The sequence below is a fragment of the Mytilus californianus genome, unplaced genomic scaffold (assembly GCF_021869535.1).
Source record: "Mytilus californianus isolate M0D057914Y unplaced genomic scaffold, xbMytCali1.0.p SCAF_5, whole genome shotgun sequence".
In the NCBI taxonomy this organism is placed as follows: Eukaryota; Metazoa; Mollusca; class Bivalvia; order Mytilida; family Mytilidae; genus Mytilus; species Mytilus californianus.
The window spans coordinates 31,972,031-31,997,272 of record NW_026262701.1 but is presented as its reverse complement, the minus strand read 5'-3'; the positions used below and the strand labels follow the sequence as shown (position 1 = coordinate 31,997,272).

General features: G+C 33.8%; 23 non-coding genes across 23 annotated transcripts; all 23 read left to right on the top strand.

Moving 5' to 3' along the window:
* The first annotated feature begins 198 nt into the window (after positions 1 to 198).
* Trnal-uaa (transfer RNA leucine (anticodon UAA)) lies at positions 199 to 281 on the top strand. Its single transcript has one exon. It is a non-coding gene; the product is annotated as a tRNA-Leu (tRNA).
* A 592-nt stretch (positions 282 to 873) lies between these two features.
* Trnal-uaa (transfer RNA leucine (anticodon UAA)) lies at positions 874 to 956 on the top strand. Its single transcript has one exon. It is a non-coding gene; the product is annotated as a tRNA-Leu (tRNA).
* Positions 957 to 1,548: 592 nt separating this feature from the next.
* Trnal-uaa (transfer RNA leucine (anticodon UAA)) lies at positions 1,549 to 1,631 on the top strand. The gene has a single exon. It is a non-coding gene; the product is annotated as a tRNA-Leu (tRNA).
* A 592-nt stretch (positions 1,632 to 2,223) lies between these two features.
* Trnal-uaa (transfer RNA leucine (anticodon UAA)) lies at positions 2,224 to 2,306 on the top strand. The gene has a single exon. It is a non-coding gene; the product is annotated as a tRNA-Leu (tRNA).
* A 591-nt stretch (positions 2,307 to 2,897) lies between these two features.
* Positions 2,898 to 2,980, top strand: Trnal-uaa (transfer RNA leucine (anticodon UAA)). The gene has a single exon. It is a non-coding gene; the product is annotated as a tRNA-Leu (tRNA).
* Positions 2,981 to 3,572: 592 nt separating this feature from the next.
* Trnal-uaa (transfer RNA leucine (anticodon UAA)) lies at positions 3,573 to 3,655 on the top strand. Its single transcript has one exon. It is a non-coding gene; the product is annotated as a tRNA-Leu (tRNA).
* Positions 3,656 to 4,247: 592 nt separating this feature from the next.
* Positions 4,248 to 4,330, top strand: Trnal-uaa (transfer RNA leucine (anticodon UAA)). Its single transcript has one exon. It is a non-coding gene; the product is annotated as a tRNA-Leu (tRNA).
* Positions 4,331 to 4,921: 591 nt separating this feature from the next.
* Trnal-uaa (transfer RNA leucine (anticodon UAA)) lies at positions 4,922 to 5,004 on the top strand. The gene has a single exon. It is a non-coding gene; the product is annotated as a tRNA-Leu (tRNA).
* Positions 5,005 to 5,595: 591 nt separating this feature from the next.
* Trnal-uaa (transfer RNA leucine (anticodon UAA)) lies at positions 5,596 to 5,678 on the top strand. Its single transcript has one exon. It is a non-coding gene; the product is annotated as a tRNA-Leu (tRNA).
* Positions 5,679 to 6,270: 592 nt separating this feature from the next.
* On the top strand, positions 6,271 to 6,353 carry Trnal-uaa (transfer RNA leucine (anticodon UAA)). The gene has a single exon. It is a non-coding gene; the product is annotated as a tRNA-Leu (tRNA).
* A 1,070-nt stretch (positions 6,354 to 7,423) lies between these two features.
* Positions 7,424 to 7,506, top strand: Trnal-uaa (transfer RNA leucine (anticodon UAA)). Its single transcript has one exon. It is a non-coding gene; the product is annotated as a tRNA-Leu (tRNA).
* Positions 7,507 to 8,098: 592 nt separating this feature from the next.
* On the top strand, positions 8,099 to 8,181 carry Trnal-uaa (transfer RNA leucine (anticodon UAA)). The gene has a single exon. It is a non-coding gene; the product is annotated as a tRNA-Leu (tRNA).
* Positions 8,182 to 8,773: 592 nt separating this feature from the next.
* Trnal-uaa (transfer RNA leucine (anticodon UAA)) lies at positions 8,774 to 8,856 on the top strand. The gene has a single exon. It is a non-coding gene; the product is annotated as a tRNA-Leu (tRNA).
* Positions 8,857 to 9,448: 592 nt separating this feature from the next.
* Positions 9,449 to 9,531, top strand: Trnal-uaa (transfer RNA leucine (anticodon UAA)). The gene has a single exon. It is a non-coding gene; the product is annotated as a tRNA-Leu (tRNA).
* A 1,070-nt stretch (positions 9,532 to 10,601) lies between these two features.
* Positions 10,602 to 10,684, top strand: Trnal-uaa (transfer RNA leucine (anticodon UAA)). Its single transcript has one exon. It is a non-coding gene; the product is annotated as a tRNA-Leu (tRNA).
* Positions 10,685 to 17,986: 7,302 nt separating this feature from the next.
* Positions 17,987 to 18,069, top strand: Trnal-uaa (transfer RNA leucine (anticodon UAA)). The gene has a single exon. It is a non-coding gene; the product is annotated as a tRNA-Leu (tRNA).
* A 592-nt stretch (positions 18,070 to 18,661) lies between these two features.
* Positions 18,662 to 18,744, top strand: Trnal-uaa (transfer RNA leucine (anticodon UAA)). The gene has a single exon. It is a non-coding gene; the product is annotated as a tRNA-Leu (tRNA).
* A 592-nt stretch (positions 18,745 to 19,336) lies between these two features.
* On the top strand, positions 19,337 to 19,419 carry Trnal-uaa (transfer RNA leucine (anticodon UAA)). Its single transcript has one exon. It is a non-coding gene; the product is annotated as a tRNA-Leu (tRNA).
* A 592-nt stretch (positions 19,420 to 20,011) lies between these two features.
* Positions 20,012 to 20,094, top strand: Trnal-uaa (transfer RNA leucine (anticodon UAA)). Its single transcript has one exon. It is a non-coding gene; the product is annotated as a tRNA-Leu (tRNA).
* Positions 20,095 to 22,554: 2,460 nt separating this feature from the next.
* On the top strand, positions 22,555 to 22,637 carry Trnal-uaa (transfer RNA leucine (anticodon UAA)). The gene has a single exon. It is a non-coding gene; the product is annotated as a tRNA-Leu (tRNA).
* Positions 22,638 to 23,229: 592 nt separating this feature from the next.
* On the top strand, positions 23,230 to 23,312 carry Trnal-uaa (transfer RNA leucine (anticodon UAA)). The gene has a single exon. It is a non-coding gene; the product is annotated as a tRNA-Leu (tRNA).
* A 592-nt stretch (positions 23,313 to 23,904) lies between these two features.
* Trnal-uaa (transfer RNA leucine (anticodon UAA)) lies at positions 23,905 to 23,987 on the top strand. The gene has a single exon. It is a non-coding gene; the product is annotated as a tRNA-Leu (tRNA).
* Positions 23,988 to 24,579: 592 nt separating this feature from the next.
* Positions 24,580 to 24,662, top strand: Trnal-uaa (transfer RNA leucine (anticodon UAA)). Its single transcript has one exon. It is a non-coding gene; the product is annotated as a tRNA-Leu (tRNA).
* The last annotated feature ends 580 nt before the right edge of the window (positions 24,663 to 25,242 follow it).

Genomic DNA, 25,242 nt, shown 5'->3' with positions numbered 1-25,242 from the left:
AAAATCAAGTTTTACTTAATTGAATATTTCTGCACGAAATAAGTTGAATCGCACGGGATTTTCGATGAAAAGGCTGTCTATTTGTTTACGTTTCCTTTGCGGTATCTCATTTAAACAATTGCGACTTACAAATGAAATGCGAGCAGTGTGATAAGTAGCTATAAGTTCATCTAAACATTTAAGAATCCTATTTGTAACAGTGTGGTGGCCGAGTGGTTAAGGCGTTGGACTTAAGTTCCAATGGACGTATGTCCGCGTGGGTTCGAACCCCACCCGCACTAGTCTTATTTTTATTACACCAAATTGACATCTGGTCTGAAACTGAGTGAATTGTACCCGAGTGCAGGAACTAACAATATCGAATAAGCGATGTGATTAAAGTTCAGAAATAAAGATCTACAGTTGCAACTGGAAGAGTAAAGGTTATAAATTGTAATTAACGGCAGTCTTTTTCTTATTGCAACTTCAATCAGAAGTTACGCTGAAAGTGACTATAAGCAGGTGTTATGACCACTACTCCTTTATGACAGGAAACATATTGTATGTAACATTGCTTTCGTGTTGCGAATTGATTTTTTAGCTGAAATTGTCGTTTATGAGATAATACAATATTTTTTTCTTTTCTCTATATATATGATTATAAAAATTCCTATAGTAACGGTACTCGGGTTGACAAAAATCAAGTTTTACTTAATTGAATATTTCTGCACGAAATAAGTTGAATCGCACGGGATTTTCGATGAAAAGGCTGTCTATTTGTTTACGTTTCCTTTGCGGTATCTCATTTAAACAATTGCGACTTACAAATGAAATGCGAGCAGTGTGATAAGTAGCTATAAGTTCATCTAAACATTTAAGAATCCTATTTGTAACAGTGTGGTGGCCGAGTGGTTAAGGCGTTGGACTTAAGTTCCAATGGACGTATGTCCGCGTGGGTTCGAACCCCACCCGCACTAGTCTTATTTTTATTACACCAAATTGACATCTGGTCTGAAACTGAGTCAATTGTACCCGAGTGCAGCAACTAACAATATCGAATAAGCGATGTGATTAAAGTTCAGAAATAAAGATCTACAGTTGCAACTGGAAGAGTAAAGGTTATAAATTGTAATTAACGGCAGTCTTTTTCTTATTGCAACTTCAATCAGAAGTTACGCTGAAAGTGACTATAAGCAGGTGTTATGACCACTACTCCTTTATGACAGGAAACATATTGTATGTAACATTGCTTTCGTGTTGCGAATTGATTTTTTAGCTGAAATTGTCGTTTATGAGATAATACAATATTTTTTTCTTTTCTCTATATATATGATTATAAAAATTCCTATAGTAACGGTACTCGGGTTGACAAAAATCAAGTTTTACTTAATTGAATATTTCTGCACGAAATAAGTTGAATCGCACGGGATTTTCGATGAAAAGGCTGTCTATTTGTTTACGTTTCCTTTGCGGTATCTCATTTAAACAATTGCGACTTACAAATGAAATGCGAGCAGTGTGATAAGTAGCTATAAGTTCATCTAAACATTTAAGAATCCCATTTGTAACAGTGTGGTGGCCGAGTGGTTAAGGCGTTGGACTTAAGTTCCAATGGACGTATGTCCGCGTGGGTTCGAACCCCACCCGCACTAGTCTTATTTTTATTACACCAAATTGACATCTGGTCTGAAACTGAGTGAATTGTACCCGAGTGCAGGAACTAACAATATCGAATAAGCGATGTGATTAAAGTTCAGAAATAAAGATCTACAGTTGCAACTGGAAGAGTAAAGGTTATAAATTGTAATTAACGGCAGTCTTTTTCTTATTGCAACTTCAATCAGAAGTTACGCTGAAAGTGACTATAAGCAGGTGTTATGACCACTACTCCTTTATGACAGGAAACATATTGTATGTAACATTGCTTTCGTGTTGCGAATTGATTTTTTAGCTGAAATTGTCGTTTATGAGATAATACAATATTTTTTTCTTTTCTCTATATATATGATTATAAAAATTCCTATAGTAACGGTACTCGGGTTGACAAAAATCAAGTTTTACTTAATTGAATATTTCTGCACGAAATAAGTTGAATCGCACGGGATTTTCGATGAAAAGGCTGTCTATTTGTTTACGTTTCCTTTGCGGTATCTCATTTAAACAATTGCGACTTACAAATGAAATGCGAGCAGTGTGATAAGTAGCTATAAGTTCATCTAAACATTTAAGAATCCCATTTGTAACAGTGTGGTGGCCGAGTGGTTAAGGCGTTGGACTTAAGTTCCAATGGACGTATGTCCGCGTGGGTTCGAACCCCACCCGCACTAGTCTTATTTTTATTACACCAAATTGACATCTGGTCTGAAACTGAGTGAATTGTACCCGAGTGCAGGAACTAACAATATCGAATAAGCGATGTGATTAAAGTTCAGAAATAAAGATCTACAGTTGCAACTGGAAGAGTAAAGGTTTTAAATTGTAATTAACGGCAGTCTTTTTCTTATTGCAACTTCAATCAGAAGTTACGCTGAAAGTGACTATAAGCAGGTGTTATGACCACTACTCCTTTATGACAGGAAACATATTGTATGTAACATTGCTTTCGTGTTGCGAATTGATTTTTTAGCTGAAATTGTCGTTTATGAGATAATACAATATTTTTTTCTTTTCTCTATATATATGATTATAAAAATTCCTATAGTAACGGTACTCGGGTTGACAAAAATCAAGTTTTACTTAATTGAATATTTCTGCACGAAATAAGTTGAATCGCACGGGATTTTCGATGAAAAGGCTGTCTATTTGTTTACGTTTCCTTTGCGGTATCTCATTTAAACAATTGCGACTTACAAATGAATGCGAGCAGTGTGATAAGTAGCTATAAGTTCATCTAAACATTTAAGAATCCCATTTGTAACAGTGTGGTGGCCGAGTGGTTAAGGCGTTGGACTTAAGTTCCAATGGACGTATGTCCGCGTGGGTTCGAACCCCACCCGCACTAGTCTTATTTTTATTACACCAAATTGACATCTGGTCTGAAACTGAGTCAATTGTACCCGAGTGCAGGAACTAACAATATCGAATAAGCGATGTGATTAAAGTTCAGAAATAAAGATCTACAGTTGCAACTGGAAGAGTAAAGGTTATAAATTGTAATTAACGGCAGTCTTTTTCTTATTGCAACTTCAATCAGAAGTTACGCTGAAAGTGACTATAAGCAGGTGTTATGACCACTACTCCTTTATGACAGGAAACATATTGTATGTAACATTGCTTTCGTGTTGCGAATTGATTTTTTAGCTGAAATTGTCGTTTATGAGATAATACAATATTTTTTTCTTTTCTCTATATATATGATTATAAAAATTCCTATAGTAACGGTACTCGGGTTGACAAAAATCAAGTTTTACTTAATTGAATATTTCTGCACGAAATAAGTTGAATCGCACGGGATTTTCGATGAAAAGGCTGTCTATTTGTTTACGTTTCCTTTGCGGTATCTCATTTAAACAATTGCGACTTACAAATGAAATGCGAGCAGTGTGATAAGTAGCTATAAGTTCATCTAAACATTTAAGAATCCTATTTGTAACAGTGTGGTGGCCGAGTGGTTAAGGCGTTGGACTTAAGTTCCAATGGACGTATGTCCGCGTGGGTTCGAACCCCACCCGCACTAGTCTTATTTTTATTACACCAAATTGACATCTGGTCTGAAACTGAGTGAATTGTACCCGAGTGCAGGAACTAACAATATCGAATAAGCGATGTGATTAAAGTTCAGAAATAAAGATCTACAGTTGCAACTGGAAGAGTAAAGGTTATAAATTGTAATTAACGGCAGTCTTTTTCTTATTGCAACTTCAATCAGAAGTTACGCTGAAAGTGACTATAAGCAGGTGTTATGACCACTACTCCTTTATGACAGGAAACATATTGTATGTAACATTGCTTTCGTGTTGCGAATTGATTTTTTAGCTGAAATTGTCGTTTATGAGATAATACAATATTTTTTTCTTTTCTCTATATATATGATTATAAAAATTCCTATAGTAACGGTACTCGGGTTGACAAAAATCAAGTTTTACTTAATTGAATATTTCTGCACGAAATAAGTTGAATCGCACGGGATTTTCGATGAAAAGGCTGTCTATTTGTTTACGTTTCCTTTGCGGTATCTCATTTAAACAATTGCGACTTACAAATGAAATGCGAGCAGTGTGATAAGTAGCTATAAGTTCATCTAAACATTTAAGAATCCCATTTGTAACAGTGTGGTGGCCGAGTGGTTAAGGCGTTGGACTTAAGTTCCAATGGACGTATGTCCGCGTGGGTTCGAACCCCACCCGCACTAGTCTTATTTTTATTACACCAAATTGACATCTGGTCTGAAACTGAGTGAATTGTACCCGAGTGCAGGAACTAACAATATCGAATAAGCGATGTGATTAAAGTTCAGAAATAAAGATCTACAGTTGCAACTGGAAGAGTAAAGGTTTTAAATTGTAATTAACGGCAGTCTTTTTCTTATTGCAACTTCAATCAGAAGTTACGCTGAAAGTGACTATAAGCAGGTGTTATGACCACTACTCCTTTATGACAGGAAACATATTGTATGTAACATTGCTTTCGTGTTGCGAATTGATTTTTTAGCTGAAATTGTCGTTTATGAGATAATACAATATTTTTTTCTTTTCTCTATATATATGATTATAAAAATTCCTATAGTAACGGTACTCGGGTTGACAAAAATCAAGTTTTACTTAATTGAATATTTCTGCACGAAATAAGTTGAATCGCACGGGATTTTCGATGAAAAGGCTGTCTATTTGTTTACGTTTCCTTTGCGGTATCTCATTTAAACAATTGCGACTTACAAATGAATGCGAGCAGTGTGATAAGTAGCTATAAGTTCATCTAAACATTTAAGAATCCCATTTGTAACAGTGTGGTGGCCGAGTGGTTAAGGCGTTGGACTTAAGTTCCAATGGACGTATGTCCGCGTGGGTTCGAACCCCACCCGCACTAGTCTTATTTTTATTACACCAAATTGACATCTGGTCTGAAACTGAGTCAATTGTACCCGAGTGCAGGAACTAACAATATCGAATAAGCGATGTGATTAAAGTTCAGAAATAAAGATCTACAGTTGCAACTGGAAGAGTAAAGGTTATAAATTGTAATTAACGGCAGTCTTTTTCTTATTGCAACTTCAATCAGAAGTTACGCTGAAAGTGACTATAAGCAGGTGTTATGACCACTACTCCTTTATGACAGGAAACATATTGTATGTAACATTGCTTTCGTGTTGCGAATTGATTTTTTAGCTGAAATTGTCGTTTATGAGATAATACAATATTTTTTTCTTTTCTCTATATATATGATTATAAAAATTCCTATAGTAACGGTACTCGGGTTGACAAAAATCAAGTTTTACTTAATTGAATATTTCTGCACGAAATAAGTTGAATCGCACGGGATTTTCGATGAAAAGGCTGTCTATTTGTTTACGTTTCCTTTGCGGTATCTCATTTAAACAATTGCGACTTACAAATGAATGCGAGCAGTGTGATAAGTAGCTATAAGTTCATCTAAACATTTAAGAATCCCATTTGTAACAGTGTGGTGGCCGAGTGGTTAAGGCGTTGGACTTAAGTTCCAATGGACGTATGTCCGCGTGGGTTCGAACCCCACCCGCACTAGTCTTATTTTTATTACACCAAATTGACATCTGGTCTGAAACTGAGTCAATTGTACCCGAGTGCAGGAACTAACAATATCGAATAAGCGATGTGATTAAAGTTCAGAAATAAAGATCTACAGTTGCAACTGGAAGAGTAAAGGTTATAAATTGTAATTAACGGCAGTCTTTTTCTTATTGCAACTTCAATCAGAAGTTACGCTGAAAGTGACTATAAGCAGGTGTTATGACCACTACTCCTTTATGACAGGAAACATATTGTATGTAACATTGCTTTCGTGTTGCGAATTGATTTTTTAGCTGAAATTGTCGTTTATGAGATAATACAATATTTTTTTCTTTTCTCTATATATATGATTATAAAAATTCCTATAGTAACGGTACTCGGGTTGACAAAAATCAAGTTTTACTTAATTGAATATTTCTGCACGAAATAAGTTGAATCGCACGGGATTTTCGATGAAAAGGCTGTCTATTTGTTTACGTTTCCTTTGCGGTATCTCATTTAAACAATTGCGACTTACAAATGAAATGCGAGCAGTGTGATAAGTAGCTATAAGTTCATCTAAACATTTAAGAATCCCATTTGTAACAGTGTGGTGGCCGAGTGGTTAAGGCGTTAGACTTAAGTTCCAATGGACGTATGTCCGCGTGGGTTCGAACCCCACCCGCACTAGTCTTATTTTTATTACACCAAATTGACATCTGGTCTGAAACTGAGTGAATTGTACCCGAGTGCAGGAACTAACAATATCGAATAAGCGATGTGATTAAAGTTCAGAAATAAAGATCTACAGTTGCAACTGGAAGAGTAAAGGTTTTAAATTGTAATTAACGGCAGTCTTTTTCTTATTGCAACTTCAATCAGAAGTTACGCTGAAAGTGACTATAAGCAGGTGTTATGACCACTACTCCTTTATGACAGGAAACATATTGTATGTAACATTGCTTTCGTGTTGCGAATTGATTTTTTAGCTGAAATTGTCGTTTATGAGATAATACAATATTTTTTTCTTTTCTCTATATATATGATTATAAAAATTCCTATAGTAACGGTACTCGGGTTGACAAAAATCAAGTTTTACTTAATTGAATATTTCTGCACGAAATAAGTTGAATCGCACGGGATTTTCGATGAAAAGGCTGTCTATTTGTTTACGTTTCCTTTGCGGTATCTCATTTAAACAATTGCGACTTACAAATGAAATGCGAGCAGTGTGATAAGTAGCTATAAGTTCATCTAAACATTTAAGAATCCCATTTGTAACAGTGTGGTGGCAACTGGAAGAGTAAAGGTTTTAAATTGTAATTAACGGCAGTCTTTTTCTTATTGCAACTTCAATCAGAAGTTACGCTGAAAGTGACTATAAGCAGGTGTTATGACCACTACTCCTTTATGACAGGAAACATATTGTATGTAACATTGCTTTCGTGTTGCGAATTGATTTTTTAGCTGAAATTGTCGTTTATGAGATAATACAATATTTTTTTCTTTTCTCTATATATATGATTATAAAAATTCCTATAGTAACGGTACTCGGGTTGACAAAAATCAAGTTTTACTTAATTGAATATTTCTGCACGAAATAAGTTGAATCGCACGGGATTTTCGATGAAAAGGCTGTCTATTTGTTTACGTTTCCTTTGCGATATCTCATTTAAACAATTGCGACTTACAAATGAAATGCGAGCAGTGTGATAAGTAGCTATAAGTTCATCTAAACATTTAAGAATCCCATTTGTAACAGTGTGGTGGCCGAGTGGTTAAGGCGTTGGACTTAAGTTCCAATGGACGTATGTCCGCGTGGGTTCGAACCCCACCCGCACTAGTCTTATTTTTATTACACCAAATTGACATCTGGTCTGAAACTGAGTGAATTGTACCCGAGTGCAGGAACTAACAATATCGAATAAGCGATGTGATTAAAGTTCAGAAATAAAGATCTACAGTTGCAACTGGAAGAGTAAAGGTTTTAAATTGTAATTAACGGCAGTCTTTTTCTTATTGCAACTTCAATCAGAAGTTACGCTGAAAGTGACTATAAGCAGGTGTTATGACCACTACTCCTTTATGACAGGAAACATATTGTATGTAACATTGCTTTCGTGTTGCGAATTGATTTTTTAGCTGAAATTGTCGTTTATGAGATAATACAATATTTTTTTCTTTTCTCTATATATATGATTATAAAAATTCCTATAGTAACGGTACTCGGGTTGACAAAAATCAAGTTTTACTTAATTGAATATTTCTGCACGAAATAAGTTGAATCGCACGGGATTTTCGATGAAAAGGCTGTCTATTTGTTTACGTTTCCTTTGCGGTATCTCATTTAAACAATTGCGACTTACAAATGAAATGCGAGCAGTGTGATAAGTAGCTATAAGTTCATCTAAACATTTAAGAATCCCATTTGTAACAGTGTGGTGGCCGAGTGGTTAAGGCGTTGGACTTAAGTTCCAATGGACGTATGTCCGCGTGGGTTCGAACCCCACCCGCACTAGTCTTATTTTTATTACACCAAATTGACATCTGGTCTGAAACTGAGTGAATTGTACCCGAGTGCAGGAACTAACAATATCGAATAAGCGATGTGATTAAAGTTCAGAAATAAAGATCTACAGTTGCAACTGGAAGAGTAAAGGTTTTAAATTGTAATTAACGGCAGTCTTTTTCTTATTGCAACTTCAATCAGAAGTTACGCTGAAAGTGACTATAAGCAGGTGTTATGACCACTACTCCTTTATGACAGGAAACATATTGTATGTAACATTGCTTTCGTGTTGCGAATTGATTTTTTAGCTGAAATTGTCGTTTATGAGATAATACAATATTTTTTTCTTTTCTCTATATATATGATTATAAAAATTCCTATAGTAACGGTACTCGGGTTGACAAAAATCAAGTTTTACTTAATTGAATATTTCTGCACGAAATAAGTTGAATCGCACGGGATTTTCGATGAAAAGGCTGTCTATTTGTTTACGTTTCCTTTGCGGTATCTCATTTAAACAATTGCGACTTACAAATGAAATGCGAGCAGTGTGATAAGTAGCTATAAGTTCATCTAAACATTTAAGAATCCCATTTGTAACAGTGTGGTGGCCGAGTGGTTAAGGCGTTGGACTTAAGTTCCAATGGACGTATGTCCGCGTGGGTTCGAACCCCACCCGCACTAGTCTTATTTTTATTACACCAAATTGACATCTGGTCTGAAACTGAGTGAATTGTACCCGAGTGCAGGAACTAACAATATCGAATAAGCGATGTGATTAAAGTTCAGAAATAAAGATCTACAGTTGCAACTGGAAGAGTAAAGGTTTTAAATTGTAATTAACGGCAGTCTTTTTCTTATTGCAACTTCAATCAGAAGTTACGCTGAAAGTGACTATAAGCAGGTGTTATGACCACTACTCCTTTATGACAGGAAACATATTGTATGTAACATTGCTTTCGTGTTGCGAATTGATTTTTTAGCTGAAATTGTCGTTTATGAGATAATACAATATTTTTTTCTTTTCTCTATATATATGATTATAAAAATTCCTATAGTAACGGTACTCGGGTTGACAAAAATCAAGTTTTACTTAATTGAATATTTCTGCACGAAATAAGTTGAATCGCACGGGATTTTCGATGAAAAGGCTGTCTATTTGTTTACGTTTCCTTTGCGGTATCTCATTTAAACAATTGCGACTTACAAATGAAATGCGAGCAGTGTGATAAGTAGCTATAAGTTCATCTAAACATTTAAGAATCCCATTTGTAACAGTGTGGTGGCCGAGTGGTTAAGGCGTTGGACTTAAGTTCCAATGGACGTATGTCCGCGTGGGTTCGAACCCCACCCGCACTAGTCTTATTTTTATTACACCAAATTGACATCTGGTCTGAAACTGAGTGAATTGTACCCGAGTGCAGGAACTAACAATATCGAATAAGCGATGTGATTAAAGTTCAGAAATAAAGATCTACAGTTGCAACTGGAAGAGTAAAGGTTTTAAATTGTAATTAACGGCAGTCTTTTTCTTATTGCAACTTCAATCAGAAGTTACGCTGAAAGTGACTATAAGCAGGTGTTATGACCACTACTCCTTTATGACAGGAAACATATTGTATGTAACATTGCTTTCGTGTTGCGAATTGATTTTTTAGCTGAAATTGTCGTTTATGAGATAATACAATATTTTTTTCTTTTCTCTATATATATGATTATAAAAATTCCTATAGTAACGGTACTCGGGTTGACAAAAATCAAGTTTTACTTAATTGAATATTTCTGCACGAAATAAGTTGAATCGCACGGGATTTTCGATGAAAAGGCTGTCTATTTGTTTACGTTTCCTTTGCGGTATCTCATTTAAACAATTGCGACTTACAAATGAAATGCGAGCAGTGTGATAAGTAGCTATAAGTTCATCTAAACATTTAAGAATCCCATTTGTAACAGTGTGGTGGCAACTGGAAGAGTAAAGGTTTTAAATTGTAATTAACGGCAGTCTTTTTCTTATTGCAACTTCAATCAGAAGTTACGCTGAAAGTGACTATAAGCAGGTGTTATGACCACTACTCCTTTATGACAGGAAACATATTGTATGTAACATTGCTTTCGTGTTGCGAATTGATTTTTTAGCTGAAATTGTCGTTTATGAGATAATACAATATTTTTTTCTTTTCTCTATATATATGATTATAAAAATTCCTATAGTAACGGTACTCGGGTTGACAAAAATCAAGTTTTACTTAATTGAATATTTCTGCACGAAATAAGTTGAATCGCACGGGATTTTCGATGAAAAGGCTGTCTATTTGTTTACGTTTCCTTTGCGGTATCTCATTTAAACAATTGCGACTTACAAATGAAATGCGAGCAGTGTGATAAGTAGCTATAAGTTCATCTAAACATTTAAGAATCCCATTTGTAACAGTGTGGTGGCCGAGTGGTTAAGGCGTTGGACTTAAGTTCCAATGGACGTATGTCCGCGTGGGTTCGAACCCCACCCGCACTAGTCTTATTTTTATTACACCAAATTGACATCTGGTCTGAAACTGAGTGAATTGTACCCGAGTGCAGGAACTAACAATATCGAATAAGCGATGTGATTAAAGTTCAGAAATAAAGATCTACAGTTGCAACTGGAAGAGTAAAGGTTTTAAATTGTAATTAACGGCAGTCTTTTTCTTATTGCAACTTCAATCAGAAGTTACGCTGAAAGTGACTATAAGCAGGTGTTATGACCACTACTCCTTTATGACAGGAAACATATTGTATGTAACATTGCTTTCGTGTTGCGAATTGATTTTTTAGCTGAAATTGTCGTTTATGAGATAATACAATATTTTTTTCTTTTCTCTATATATATGATTATAAAAATTCCTATAGTAACGGTACTCGGGTTGACAAAAATCAAGTTTTACTTAATTGAATATTTCTGCACGAAATAAGTTGAATCGCACGGGATTTTCGATGAAAAGGCTGTCTATTTGTTTACGTTTCCTTTGCGGTATCTCATTTAAACAATTGCGACTTACAAATGAAATGCGAGCAGTGTGATAAGTAGCTATAAGTTCATCTAAACATTTAAGAATCCCATTTGTAACAGTGTGGTGGCCGAGTGGTTAAGGCGTTGGACTTAGGGGTCCGAATTGAGTGCAGCCCTAGGATGGAAGTGTCATAATTTCTCCGGTGGATAATTCTGTGTTTCAACGGGATATTATGATTCGATAATTACAGTAAGGATTTATTTATGATTTATTAACAAAACTATATTGTTCTTAGTAGAGAAACAGTGATTATAAACTGTATTTCCCCCTAATCCGGCGATTCATTCGTGTGGAAAAGGGGGTCGTTTTGGAGCACTCGAGTGTTTGTTTACAAATTTGGGCTGTGCTTGCTTGTAATTTTTCGGAATTTCCGGCGGAATGGAGCAAAATAGTAAAAAATCGAGTCTATCTCAAAGAAATGGTAGTCGTGGTTCTGGGAATGGATATAATCAAAAGCAAAATTATGTTCTTGATGAAAAGTCGTATCAGAGAGATTGTACCGTGAGAATTGAAAGAATTCGTACTGATGTTATTGGTGAAAGAATAGTAATCGAAGATGTGGAAACAATCACTGGATTAAACTCAGTGTTAGCTGTTGTCAAAAATGATGCCATGTCTTATGATATAACATTAGATAGTAAGCAGACTGCTTTCAATCTAGTGCAAGAAGGAATTGATATTGCAAATAATGAATATCAAGTCAGTATGTTACATTCGGATATTACCGTTGTTTCTATTATGAAACTTCCATCGTTTATTCCTGATGAAGATATAAGAAGTAAATTAGTATCAAAAGGGGTTAAAATTGTTTCTCCTATATACAGACGAGCAATACCTGGAACGCAAGTAGCAGACGGGACTAGATTTATGAGATGCAAATTTCCACAAGGTATGTTCGCTTTGCCATGGACAATGCCTTTCAAAGTTGGCTCAGATACGAAATATTTTCGTGTTGTACACAACAACCAGATGAAGGTCTGCTCTGAGTGTTTGTCACCGGAGCATATGCGTAAACAGTGTCCGTACTTTATTTGCCACGGGTGTGGCGAATATGGACATTCAAAGAGACAATGTAAAGCTGTTAAATGTACATATTGTCATAATTTACCGTTGTTATGCGTGTGTGGAAGTAGCTCCGATACAAGAAGAGATCAACCTCCGACACATAAAAAGAAGAAGAACTGTGATGTCTGTGGTTTCTATTTTTGCATGTGCAAATGTAACATTTGCGGGAAAAAAGAGTGTATATGCGCCTGCTTCAAATGTGAAAAGTACCCATGTATATGTACTTGCGCTTTTTGTAAAAGTGATCCGTGTGTTTGTCCTTGTCAAGACTGTCGTAAATGTCCATGTGTGTGTACATGTGACACATGCCGAGAAAAACCCGATCGTTGTACTTGCGACAAACAGAATAACGAAAATGATCCGGAAATTATAATAAAGATACCAGGTGAAAATGAAGACGAAGATATTTCTGATGTTTGGTCAGAGAAAACTGTATCTGTTGGCGATGCTGATTCTAAAACAACTGTTCCGATAGAAGTTAATGTGGTGCAGCTTAATAAACAAGAAAGCCACCTTCAGGAGGAAAACAGAAAGAGAAAGATGGACAGTGATACAGAAAGTAACAATGAGATAACAGAGGATGAAATATTGAATCTAGATAATGTTAAAGATGGTAATGAAAACATCAATTCAGACAAAGATTTTTCTGATGGCAAAAAGTTAAAAATAGCCATTAATGACGCTCCTCCTGGGGACAATATTGTCACTGGGGAGAGTGAAAATGAAATTGAAATTGAGCAGTGTTGCTCTGATGATGAAATCACCTTCTTTGGTGACGAAGATGTCACCATGGAAGGTGCAAATGCAAATGAGTCTTTTGTCTGTTCTGATGGTGAAAATGACACCACAAGTAAATTTATAAGTGCCAAAATGGCCAGAAAAATTAAGAAAAAACAGAGGAGACTTGAAAGGAGATCTAGTATCAAAGTTGCTCCTAATTTGAGTGGTAAAAATGTAAGAAATGTGGTTGACAGTACAAAAAGGTAAAATGGATAAGTTCATATGTAAGATTGTTTTTCTTTTTGCAATGGTGGTTATTTGTTCTTTTAATTGTAATGGTTTAAAGAATGTAGTCAATTTTGAGAATTTTATAAGTATTATTCATGATAGAAAATTTAGTATGGTATTGTTACAAGAAACTTTCTGGGATGATGCTTATGTAAATAGTGTAAAACACTTATATGAAGGTGATATATATTGTAGTAACAGTTCACATGGTAGAAGGGGTGTGGCTGTTTTAGTGAATAATTATCTTAAAAATAAGATAAAATGTGTATATAAAGACTGTGATGGCAGATTTATTCATATAACATATGAAGAAGATGGACAATTGTTTAATGTAATTTCATTGTATGCTCCAAATGTAATTGTTGAAAGAGTTATCTTTTTTAACTTTGTTAAACAGTATACGGAAAAGTTAAATAACTTAATAATTGGTGGGGATTTTAATACTTCTCTGTCTATGTTAGACAGAGGTGGTAAAAGCAATCATGTTATAGATGAACCATGTAAAAGAATAAGTGACTTGATTGAAAATAACAATTTGTATGATGTATGGCGTACTAGAAATAAAAGTTCTAGAATATTTTCATGGAAAAGAATTTGTAATGGAGAATTACAACAAAGCAGAATCGATTATTTCCTTGTAAATAAACAGTTATCTTCTTATGTTCAGAATGTATATTATAATACTACTAGTTTAAGTGATCATTCATTTGTAATTATGAATTTTAACTGTAGTAATATTGAAAGAGGTCCTGGATTGTGGGTCTTCAATAATACATTATTATATAATGAAGAATATGTAAGGAGAGTAAAAGAAATTATATCTGATGAAAAAGAAAATGAATTGTATAATAAAGATTTAATGATTTGGTGGGATAATCTTAAATATAAAATAAAGAGATATTCCCAATTTTTTTCTTCTAAAATGGCAAAAGAAAACAGAAGAGATTATTATAGATTAGAAAGGCAGATTAATATTTTATGTGAAAAGGCTGCTTGTGGTGTAGATATTGATGTAGCTAAGTTAGAAAGTTTGAAACTTGAATTGTCAGCATATGAATTAGAAAAATGTAGAGGTGCAGTACTCAGATCAAAAGCTATTTGGGCTGTTGAGTCAGATAAAAATACAAAGTATTTTTTAAATCTGGAAAAATATAAACAAGAGAATAATTCTATAAAAGAATTACTAAATGACAGTAATGAATCAGTTTATGCTACTGAAGGTATTTTAGATTTACAATATAAATTTTATAAAGAATTGTACTCATGTGTAGATACAGATAATGATAAAATGTCAGAATTGTTAGATAGTGTAGATACAAAAATAGATGATAATGATTGTAACTTTTGTGATTCTGATATTTCACACGAAGAAATTTGTAAAGCAATAAATCAAATTTCAAAAAATAAAAGTCCAGGATCTGATGGACTTACAGTTGAGTTTTACTGTCAATTTTATAATGAACTCAGACATGTATTATTTGATTTGTTTAATGTAATTGAAAAAGAAGGTGTTTTAGGTAGATCTATGAAATGTGGAGTGATTAGTCTTATATATAAAAAGAAAGGTGATAAAAAGTCTTTAAAAAATTATAGACCTATTTCATTACTACAGGTTGATTATAAAATATTAGCCAGGATAATGGCAAATAGATTTAAGGTAGTATTACCTAAGATTGTATCTAATGATCAAACATGTTGTATTATTGGTAGAGATATTTCAAATAATATTGCTAATGTAAGAGATATTATAGAACTTATTGAAAAAGATGAACTTGAAGGGTATATAATGAAAATAGATCAGGAAAAAGCATTTGACAGAGTGAGTCATAAATACTTGTTACAAATGTTAAGAAAATTTGGATTTGGTGATAGATTTGTAAAATGGATTGAAATATTTTATTATGGTATTAATAGTGCTGTAAAATGTAACGGTTTTTTGACTAAATATTTTCATATTGAAAATGGTATTAGACAAGGTTGTCCAATAAGTGCATTGTTATATGTTCTTGCTGCTGAACCTTTACATTGTAGAATTGTTAAAAATGACAAAATCAAAGGTATAAAAGTCCCTAACTGTGAAAAAGAGGGATTAATTTATCAGCATGCAGATGATACTACATTATCTTTATGTAATAAAGAATCTATACCAGAAGTTTTTAAAGAATTTGATTTATACAGTAAGGCTACTGGATCTAAAATTAATAAACAGAAGTCAGAAATTTTATGTGTTGGTAATGGAGAGTTATCAGATGTAGAAAAAAAGCAATTTGGCTTACAAATTTGTAAAGATGCTATTCAGTTACTTGGGGTTTATGTTGGTCCTAACAAATCACTGTGTGATGACATGAATTGGAAAAATAAAATAAAGAAAGTAAGAAGTCTTTTGAACATGTGGTTACAGAGACAACTTACTTTACAAGGTAGAGTCACTGTTGTAAATACATTAATGTTGTCAAGATTTTGGTACGCATTATTTGTTACATCTATGCCAGAGTGGGCATATGTAGAAATTAAAAGATTATGTGTCAATTTTATATGGGATAATAGATCCCATTTAGTTAAATATAGTTCTATAGTTGATGAAAAAGTTAAAGGTGGATTACAGTTGTCTGATATCAAATGTAAAATGTATGCATTTAGATTGAAATATATAGGTAGACTAATTGATGATCAGTATCATGTGTTATGGAAAGATACATTCAAATATTTTGTATCCAAAATATATGGCATGCAATTAGGATTAGAAATATTATATACAAAAATACCAAATTGTGAATTAAAATGTATTCCTATGGTTTATCGAGAAATGTGTCAAGCTTTGTACTCCCTAGGACGTAAGTTAGATTTTCAGTTAACTGTTGAAAATATATATGATCAACCTTTGTTCTGTAATCCAAAAATTGTTTTAGATGATAAAACTATTATTTGGTATGATTTCATACAAGCTGGTATTGTGACTATCAAAGATATTTGCTATGAGGTTAAGACTGGGTTTTTACCAAAAAATGCAATTGTAGATATGATTGATAATGTATGTGATTATGTAAATATTCAATATGTAATTGATAGGTATCATTGTTTATTATCTATTATACCAGAGGACTGGAAGAATACTATTGACACTAATGTACACCATAGAAATATGGATAGAACAATAGATATATCTGTATTGATAAAAAATGTACCTTGTGACTTGAAATCTTGTAATGTTAAAAAGTTATATCAATGTTTGTTAGAAGACATAATTGAAGAGCCTATTGGGCCAATTATATGGAAAAAATTATATGCTTTAGATGAAGCAGAATTGTGTAAAATTTGGAAACATGTTAATGTGTTTTGGAAGCCCTCAAAAATGATAGAGTTGGATTATAAAATAATACATAACTGTGTCTTTACAAATGTGAAATTAAAGAAAATTGGGCTGTCTGATTCTGAATTGTGTGATGTATGTAATAAAGAAAATGAAGATATTATGCATATATTTATAAACTGTGATGAACTAGAAGACTTTCATGACTATTTGTCTACTTTACTATGTAAAATATTTGAACATTGTGACTCTGATAAAATAAGTTTAGTACAGAGTGAAATGTTATTATTAAATGGACTCAGATGGAAAATGAAAGGCGTGAATGACCTTTTCTTAAATTTTGTATTGTCAGTAGCTAGGTTCTGTATCTTTCGGAGAAGAAATTTACTGAAAAATGGACACAAAAATGTAAATTTGATCAAACTGTTCCAATATACATTGAAACATTATGTAACATATTTTTATGTATACCTATGTCAGCAAAATAACAAGAGCAATGTTTTTGAAAAGAACTTTCTAAAAGACAATCCAATTGTACAAGAAACAGATGATGTCTTAGTATTTGATTTGTAAATGTATGATATATAGATGACAAACCTCATTGTTTCTATTACTGTATGCATATTGATTAATGTTGTTTATTTTTGATTAGTTTTATCAGTTTTAACATGTACTATATCCGATGATTTATTTTAATAAAGATAAAAAAAAAGAAAAAAAAAAAAAAAAAAGGCGTTGGACTTAAGTTCCAATGGACGTATGTCCGCGTGGGTTCGAACCCCACCCGCACTAGTCTTATTTTTATTACACCAAATTGACATCTGGTCTGAAACTGAGTGAATTGTACCCGAGTGCAGGAACTAACAATATCGAATAAGCGATGTGATTAAAGTTCAGAAATAAAGATCTACAGTTGCAACTGGAAGAGTAAAGGTTTTAAATTGTAATTAACGGCAGTCTTTTTCTTATTGCAACTTCAATCAGAAGTTACGCTGAAAGTGACTATAAGCAGGTGTTATGACCACTTCTCCTTTATGACAGGAAACATATTGTATGTAACATTGCTTTCGTGTTGCGAATTGATTTTTTAGCTGAAATTGTCGTTTATGAGATAATACAATATTTTTTTCTTTTCTCTATATATATGATTATAAAAATTCCTATAGTAACGGTACTCGGGTTGACAAAAATCAAGTTTTACTTAATTGAATATTTCTGCACGAAATAAGTTGAATCGCACGGGATTTTCGATGAAAAGGCTGTCTATTTGTTTACGTTTCCTTTGCGGTATCTCATTTAAACAATTGCGACTTACAAATGAAATGCGAGCAGTGTGATAAGTAGCTATAAGTTCATCTAAACATTTAAGAATCCCATTTGTAACAGTGTGGTGGCCGAGTGGTTAAGGCGTTGGACTTAAGTTCCAATGGACGTATGTCCGCGTGGGTTCGAACCCCACCCGCACTAGTCTTATTTTTATTACACCAAATTGACATCTGGTCTGAAACTGAGTGAATTGTACCCGAGTGCAGGAACTTACAATATCGAATAAGCGATGTGATTAAAGTTCAGAAATAAAGATCTACAGTTGCAACTGGAAGAGTAAAGGTTTTAAATTGTAATTAACGGCAGTCTTTTTCTTATTGCAACTTCAATCAGAAGTTACGCTGAAAGTGACTATAAGCAGGTGTTATGACCACTACTCCTTTATGACAGGAAACATATTGTATGTAACATTGCTTTCGTGTTGCGAATTGATTTTTTAGCTGAAATTGTCGTTTATGAGATAATACAATATTTTTTTCTTTTCTCTATATATATGATTATAAAAATTCCTATAGTAACGGTACTCGGGTTGACAAAAATCAAGTTTTACTTAATTGAATATTTCTGCACGAAATAAGTTGAATCGCACGGGATTTTCGATGAAAAGGCTGTCTATTTGTTTACGTTTCCTTTGCGGTATCTCATTTAAACAATTGCGACTTACAAATGAAATGCGAGCAGTGTGATAAGTAGCTATAAGTTCATCTAAACATTTAAGAATCCCATTTGTAACAGTGTGGTGGCCGAGTGGTTAAGGCGTTGGACTTAAGTTCCAATGGACGTATGTCCGCGTGGGTTCGAACCCCACCCGCACTAGTCTTATTTTTATTACACCAAATTGACATCTGGTCTGAAACTGAGTGAATTGTACCCGAGTGCAGGAACTAACAATATCGAATAAGCGATGTGATTAAAGTTCAGAAATAAAGATCTACAGTTGCAACTGGAAGAGTAAAGGTTTTAAATTGTAATTAACGGCAGTCTTTTTCTTATTGCAACTTCAATCAGAAGTTACGCTGAAAGTGACTATAAGCAGGTGTTATGACCACTACTCCTTTATGACAGGAAACATATTGTATGTAACATTGCTTTCGTGTTGCGAATTGATTTTTTAGCTGAAATTGTCGTTTATGAGATAATACAATATTTTTTTCTTTTCTCTATATATATGATTATAAAAATTCCTATAGTAACGGTACTCGGGTTGACAAAAATCAAGTTTTACTTAATTGAATATTTCTGCACGAAATAAGTTGAATCGCACGGGATTTTCGATGAAAAGGCTGTCTATTTGTTTACGTTTCCTTTGCGGTATCTCATTTAAACAATTGCGACTTACAAATGAAATGCGAGCAGTGTGATAAGTAGCTATAAGTTCATCTAAACATTTAAGAATCCCATTTGTAACAGTGTGGTGGCCGAGTGGTTAAGGCGTTGGACTTAAGTTCCAATGGACGTATGTCCGCGTGGGTTCGAACCCCACCCGCACTAGTCTTATTTTTATTACACCAAATTGACATCTGGTCTGAAACTGAGTGAATTGTACCCGAGTGCAGGAACTAACAATATCGAATAAGCGATGTGATTAAAGTTCAGAAATAAAGATCTACAGTTGCAACTGGAAGAGTAAAGGTTTTAAATTGTAATTAACGGCAGTCTTTTTCTTATTGCAACTTCAATCAGAAGTTACGCTGAAAGTGACTATAAGCAGGTGTTATGACCACTACTCCTTTATGACAGGAAACATATTGTATGTAACATTGCTTTCGTGTTGCGAATTGATTTTTTAGCTGAAATTGTCGTTTATGAGATAATACAATATTTTTTTCTTTTCTCTATATATATGATTATAAAAATTCCTATAGTAACGGTACTCGGGTTGACAAAAATCAAGTTTTACTTAATTGAATATTTCTGCACGAAATAAGTTGAATCGCACGGGATTTTCGATGAAAAGGCTGTCTATTTGTTTACGTTTCCTTTGCGGTATCTCATTTAAACAATTGCGACTTACAAATGAAATGCGAGCAGTGTGATAAGTAGCTATAAGTTCATCTAAACATTTAAGAATCCCATTTGTAACAGTGTGGTGGCCGAGTGGTTAAGGCGTTGGACTTAAGTTCCAATGGACGTATGTCCGCGTGGGTTCGAACCCCACCCGCACTAGTCTTATTTTTATTACACCAAATTGACATCTGGTCTGAAACAGAGTGAGGGATGGTCGAGTGGACCTTTACATGACAGGACGTTGTTTTTGTGTACTGTGAAAATATTACTCTATTATAAGTTATTGCTCGGATTACCAAGCTGAAATATGGAATATTAACATTCTAACTTGTTTTAGAAGTAAGTTCTTTTCATTGATATTGAAAAACCGTCGTTTGTAACTGTTTGAAATATTGTAAATATTGTTAGATTGAAAGAGGCTACCCGAGGGTGAATTGTAATACTGTTTTGAATTAGATCTACAATGGAGAAACTTCCATCTTTATTGATGAGTACTATAGAAAATGCATGCGAACAATTTCGGAATATCACATTTACTGTTCATGGTGAAAATGACAGAGCTCGTATATCTATAGTTTTTACAAATCAAGATAGCAATAAAAGTAAAAGGAAATCAAATTCTACCGTCAATCGTGACAAAAAACGGATGAAAGAATATAACAATGATAATGTAAATATTTCTAATATTGAGAATCATACAGATCTGATTTGTTCAGATAGTTCATCTGATAATAATCAAATACCGAGTGGAAAGGTATCGACAAATACCTCAGATATAATGGACTTTGAAGATAACCCGTCTGAGGCCTCAGCTACTACAGGTAACATTGAAATTATAGAAAGTCCAAATATAGAACTGTCTATCGATACAGGTAATGAATTGTCTATGTCATCAACCTGTGTAACGAGTAAAATTGTAAACAATGTAAATAAAAGTAAAGAAAGACTATCTGTTGATAGAATTGAAAAGAATAAGTGTACAGTAGGAGAAGAAAATTTAGTAACAAAATTTACAATTAGTGAAAAGGATAATAGTGATATTGTATCTACTCCGTCAACATGTGATAAATTGAAAGAACATGATAATACCGTACAAGAAAGTAGACTTATTAGTAAACTTGTTTTGAAACAAAACCGATGTGGTATGGACATATTAATTGGAAGAACGCAAAGAGGACGTCTGATATTATTTCATATGGCCCATAAAGAGTTTGAAGTTGTCCTTCGCGGAGAACGAGATTACCGTTTATTCAACAAAGTGCTAAACGAGGATTTTCAAGATGTAAGAACAACAAAACTAATGACTGATGCAGTGAGTGAAGGAATACTAGAGATGGGGAAAATTGTGAAAATTAAAAAACTGTAACTTTTTATAAGTATTTTGTAATTTGCTTTTGTAGTGAGAAAGTGTGTATGTTTCTGTGAGAAAATGGAAAAAAGGGTTTTGCTGAATAATGATAATTATATTGTGATGTTGTTTGCTTGTCTTATTTTTTTCGATAATTGACTTGATATTTAATACTTTTGATTTTATTTGCCTGGTGGAATGGAGACCAGCCCTGTGCGAACCATTATTTCGATTGTATCAATTTTCGTCATATGTCGGACAATAAGACTGTACAAACACTTAACTCTTTGATTTTTTCTTTGTATTCAGTGTAAGCTTTTTATAATTTTGAATGTATGAGCTGAATGGTTGATTAGAAAGAGATTGAATATAATAATAGGGATATGATGTTTTTTCTATAGAAAATGATATATATATAAGAATATGAGTATACACAAATTGATCATCAGACAATCATGTTCGTGACAAATATTTCACGCAATATAGCTAATGTTTTATTTATGATTCATTTCAGAGAAAGGACAATAACTAATGACAATGTTTTTATTTTTGTGTAATTGAAACTGTGATATGTATATACAAATTGTGAATATAATAAAGATAAAAAAAAAAGGCGTTGGACTTAAGTTCCAATGGACGTATGTCCGCGTGGGTTCGAACCCCACCCGCACTAGTCTTATTTTTATTACACCAAATTGACATCTGGTCTGAAACTGAGTGAATTGTACCCGAGTGCAGGAACTAACAATATCGAATAAGCGATGTGATTAAAGTTCAGAAATAAAGATCTACAGTTGCAACTGGAAGAGTAAAGGTTTTAAATTGTAATTAACGGCAGTCTTTTTCTTATTGCAACTTCAATCAGAAGTTACGCTGAAAGTGACTATAAGCAGGTGTTATGACCACTACTCCTTTATGACAGGAAACATATTGTATGTAACATTGCTTTCGTGTTGCGAATTGATTTTTTAGCTGAAATTGTCGTTTATGAGATAATACAATATTTTTTTCTTTTCTCTATATACTAGTATATGATTATAAAAATTCCTATAGTAACGGTACTCGGGTTGACAAAAATCAAGTTTTACTTAATTGAATATTTCTGCACGAAATAAGTTGAATCGCACGGGATTTTCGATGAAAAGGCTGTCTATTTGTTTACGTTTCCTTTGCGGTATCTCATTTAAACAATTGCGACTTACAAATGAAATGCGAGCAGTGTGATAAGTAGCTATAAGTTCATCTAAACATTTAAGAATCCCATTTGTAACAGTGTGGTGGCCGAGTGGTTAAGGCGTTGGACTTAAGTTCCAATGGACGTATGTCCGCGTGGGTTCGAACCCCACCCGCACTAGTCTTATTTTTATTACACCAAATTGACATCTGGTCTGAAACTGAGTGAATTGTACCCGAGTGCAGGAACTAACAATATCGAATAAGCGATGTGATTAAAGTTCAGAAATAAAGATCTACAGTTGCAACTGGAAGAGTAAAGGTTTTAAATTGTAATTAACGGCAGTCTTTTTCTTATTGCAACTTCAATCAGAAGTTACGCTGAAAGTGACTATAAGCAGGTGTTATGACCACTACTCCTTTATGACAGGAAACATATTGTATGTAACATTGCTTTCGTGTTGCGAATTGATTTTTTAGCTGAAATTGTCGTTTATGAGATAATACAATATTTTTTTCTTTTCTCTATATATATGATTATAAAAATTCCTATAGTAACGGTACTCGGGTTGACAAAAATCAAGTTTTACTTAATTGAATATTTCTGCACGAAATAAGTTGAATCGCACGGGATTTTCGATGAAAAGGCTGTCTATTTGTTTACGTTTCCTTTGCGGTATCTCATTTAAACAATTGCGACTTACAAATGAAATGCGAACAGTGTGATAAGTAGCTATAAGTTCATCTAAACATTTAAGAATCCCATTTGTAACAGTGTGGTGGCCGAGTGGTTAAGGCGTTGGACTTAAGTTCCAATGGACGTATGTCCGCGTGGGTTCGAACCCCACCCGCACTAGTCTTATTTTTATTACACCAAATTGACATCTGGTCTGAAACTGAGTGAATTGTACCCGAGTGCAGGAACTAACAATATCGAATAAGCGATGTGATTAAAGTTCAGAAATAAAGATCTACAGTTGCAACTGGAAGAGTAAAGGTTTTAAATTGTAATTAACGGCAGTCTTTTTCTTATTGCAACTTCAATCAGAAGTTACGCTGAAAGTGACTATAAGCAGGTGTTATGACCACTACTCCTTTATGACAGGAAACATATTGTATGTAACATTGCTTTCGTGTTGCGAATTGATTTTTTAGCTGAAATTGTCGTTTATGAGATAATACAATATTTTTTTCTTTTCTCTATATATATGATTATAAAAATTCCTATAGTAACGGTACTCGGGTTGACAAAAATCAAGTTTTACTTAATTGAATATTTCTGCACGAAATAAGTTGAATCGCACGGGATTTTCGATGAAAAGGCTGTCTATTTGTTTACGTTTCCTTTGCGGTATCTCATTTAAACAATTGCGACTTACAAATGAAATGCGAGCAGTGTGATAAGTAGCTATAAGTTCATCTAAACATTTAAGAATCCCATTTGTAACAGTGTGGTGGCCGAGTGGTTAAGGCGTTGGACTTAAGTTCCAATGGACGTATGTCCGCGTGGGTTCGAACCCCACCCGCACTAGTCTTATTTTTATTACACCAAATTGACATCTGGTCTGAAACTGAGTGAATTGTACCCGAGTGCAGGAACTAACAATATCGAATAAGCGATGTGATTAAAGTTCAGAAATAAAGATCTACAGTTGCAACTGGAAGAGTAAAGGTTTTAAATTGTAATTAACGGCAGTCTTTTTCTTATTGCAACTTCAATCAGAAGTTACGCTGAAAGTGACTATAAGCAGGTGTTATGACCACTACTCCTTTATGACAGGAAACATATTGTATGTAACATTGCTTTCGTGTTGCGAATTGATTTTTTAGCTGAAATTGTCGTTTATGAGATAATACAATATTTTTTTCTTTTCTCTATATATATGATTATAAAAATTCCTATAGTAACGGTACTCGGGTTGACAAAAATCAAGTTTTACTTAATTGAATATTTCTGCACGAAATAAGTTGAATCGCACGGGATTTTCGATGAAAAGGCTGTCTATTTGTTTACGTTTCCTTTGCGGTATCTCATTTAAACAATTGCGACTTACAAATGAAATGCGAGCAGTGTGATAAGTAGCTATAAGTTCATCTAAACATTTAAGAATCCCATTTGTAACAGTGTGGTGGCCGAGTGGTTAAGGCGTTGGACTTAAGTTCCAATGGACGTATGTCCGCGTGGGTTCGAACCCCACCCGCACTAGTCTTATTTTTATTACACCAAATTGACATCTGGTCTGAAACTGAGTGAATTGTACCCGAGTGCAGGAACTAACAATATCGAATAAGCGATGTGATTAAAGTTCAGAAATAAAGATCTACAGTTGCAACTGGAAGAGTAAAGGTTTTAAATTGTAATTAACGGCAGTCTTTTTCTTATTGCAACTTCAATCAGAAGTTACGCTGAAAGTGACTATAAGCAGGTGTTATGACCACTACTCCGTTATGACAGGAAACATATTGTATGTAACATTGCTTTCGTGTTGCGAATTGATTTTTTAGCTGAAATTGTCGTTTATGAGATAATACAATATTTTTTTCTTTTCTCTATATACTAGTATATGATTATAAAAATTCCTATAGTAACGGTACTCGGGTTGACAAAAATCAAGTTTTACTTAATTGAATATTTCTGCACGAAATAAGTTGAATCGCACGGGATTTTCGATGAAAAGGCTGTCTATTTGTTTACGTTTCCTTTGCGGTATCTCATTTAAACAATTGCGACTTACAAATGAAATGCGAGCAGTGTGATAAGTAGCTATAAGTTCATCTAAACATTT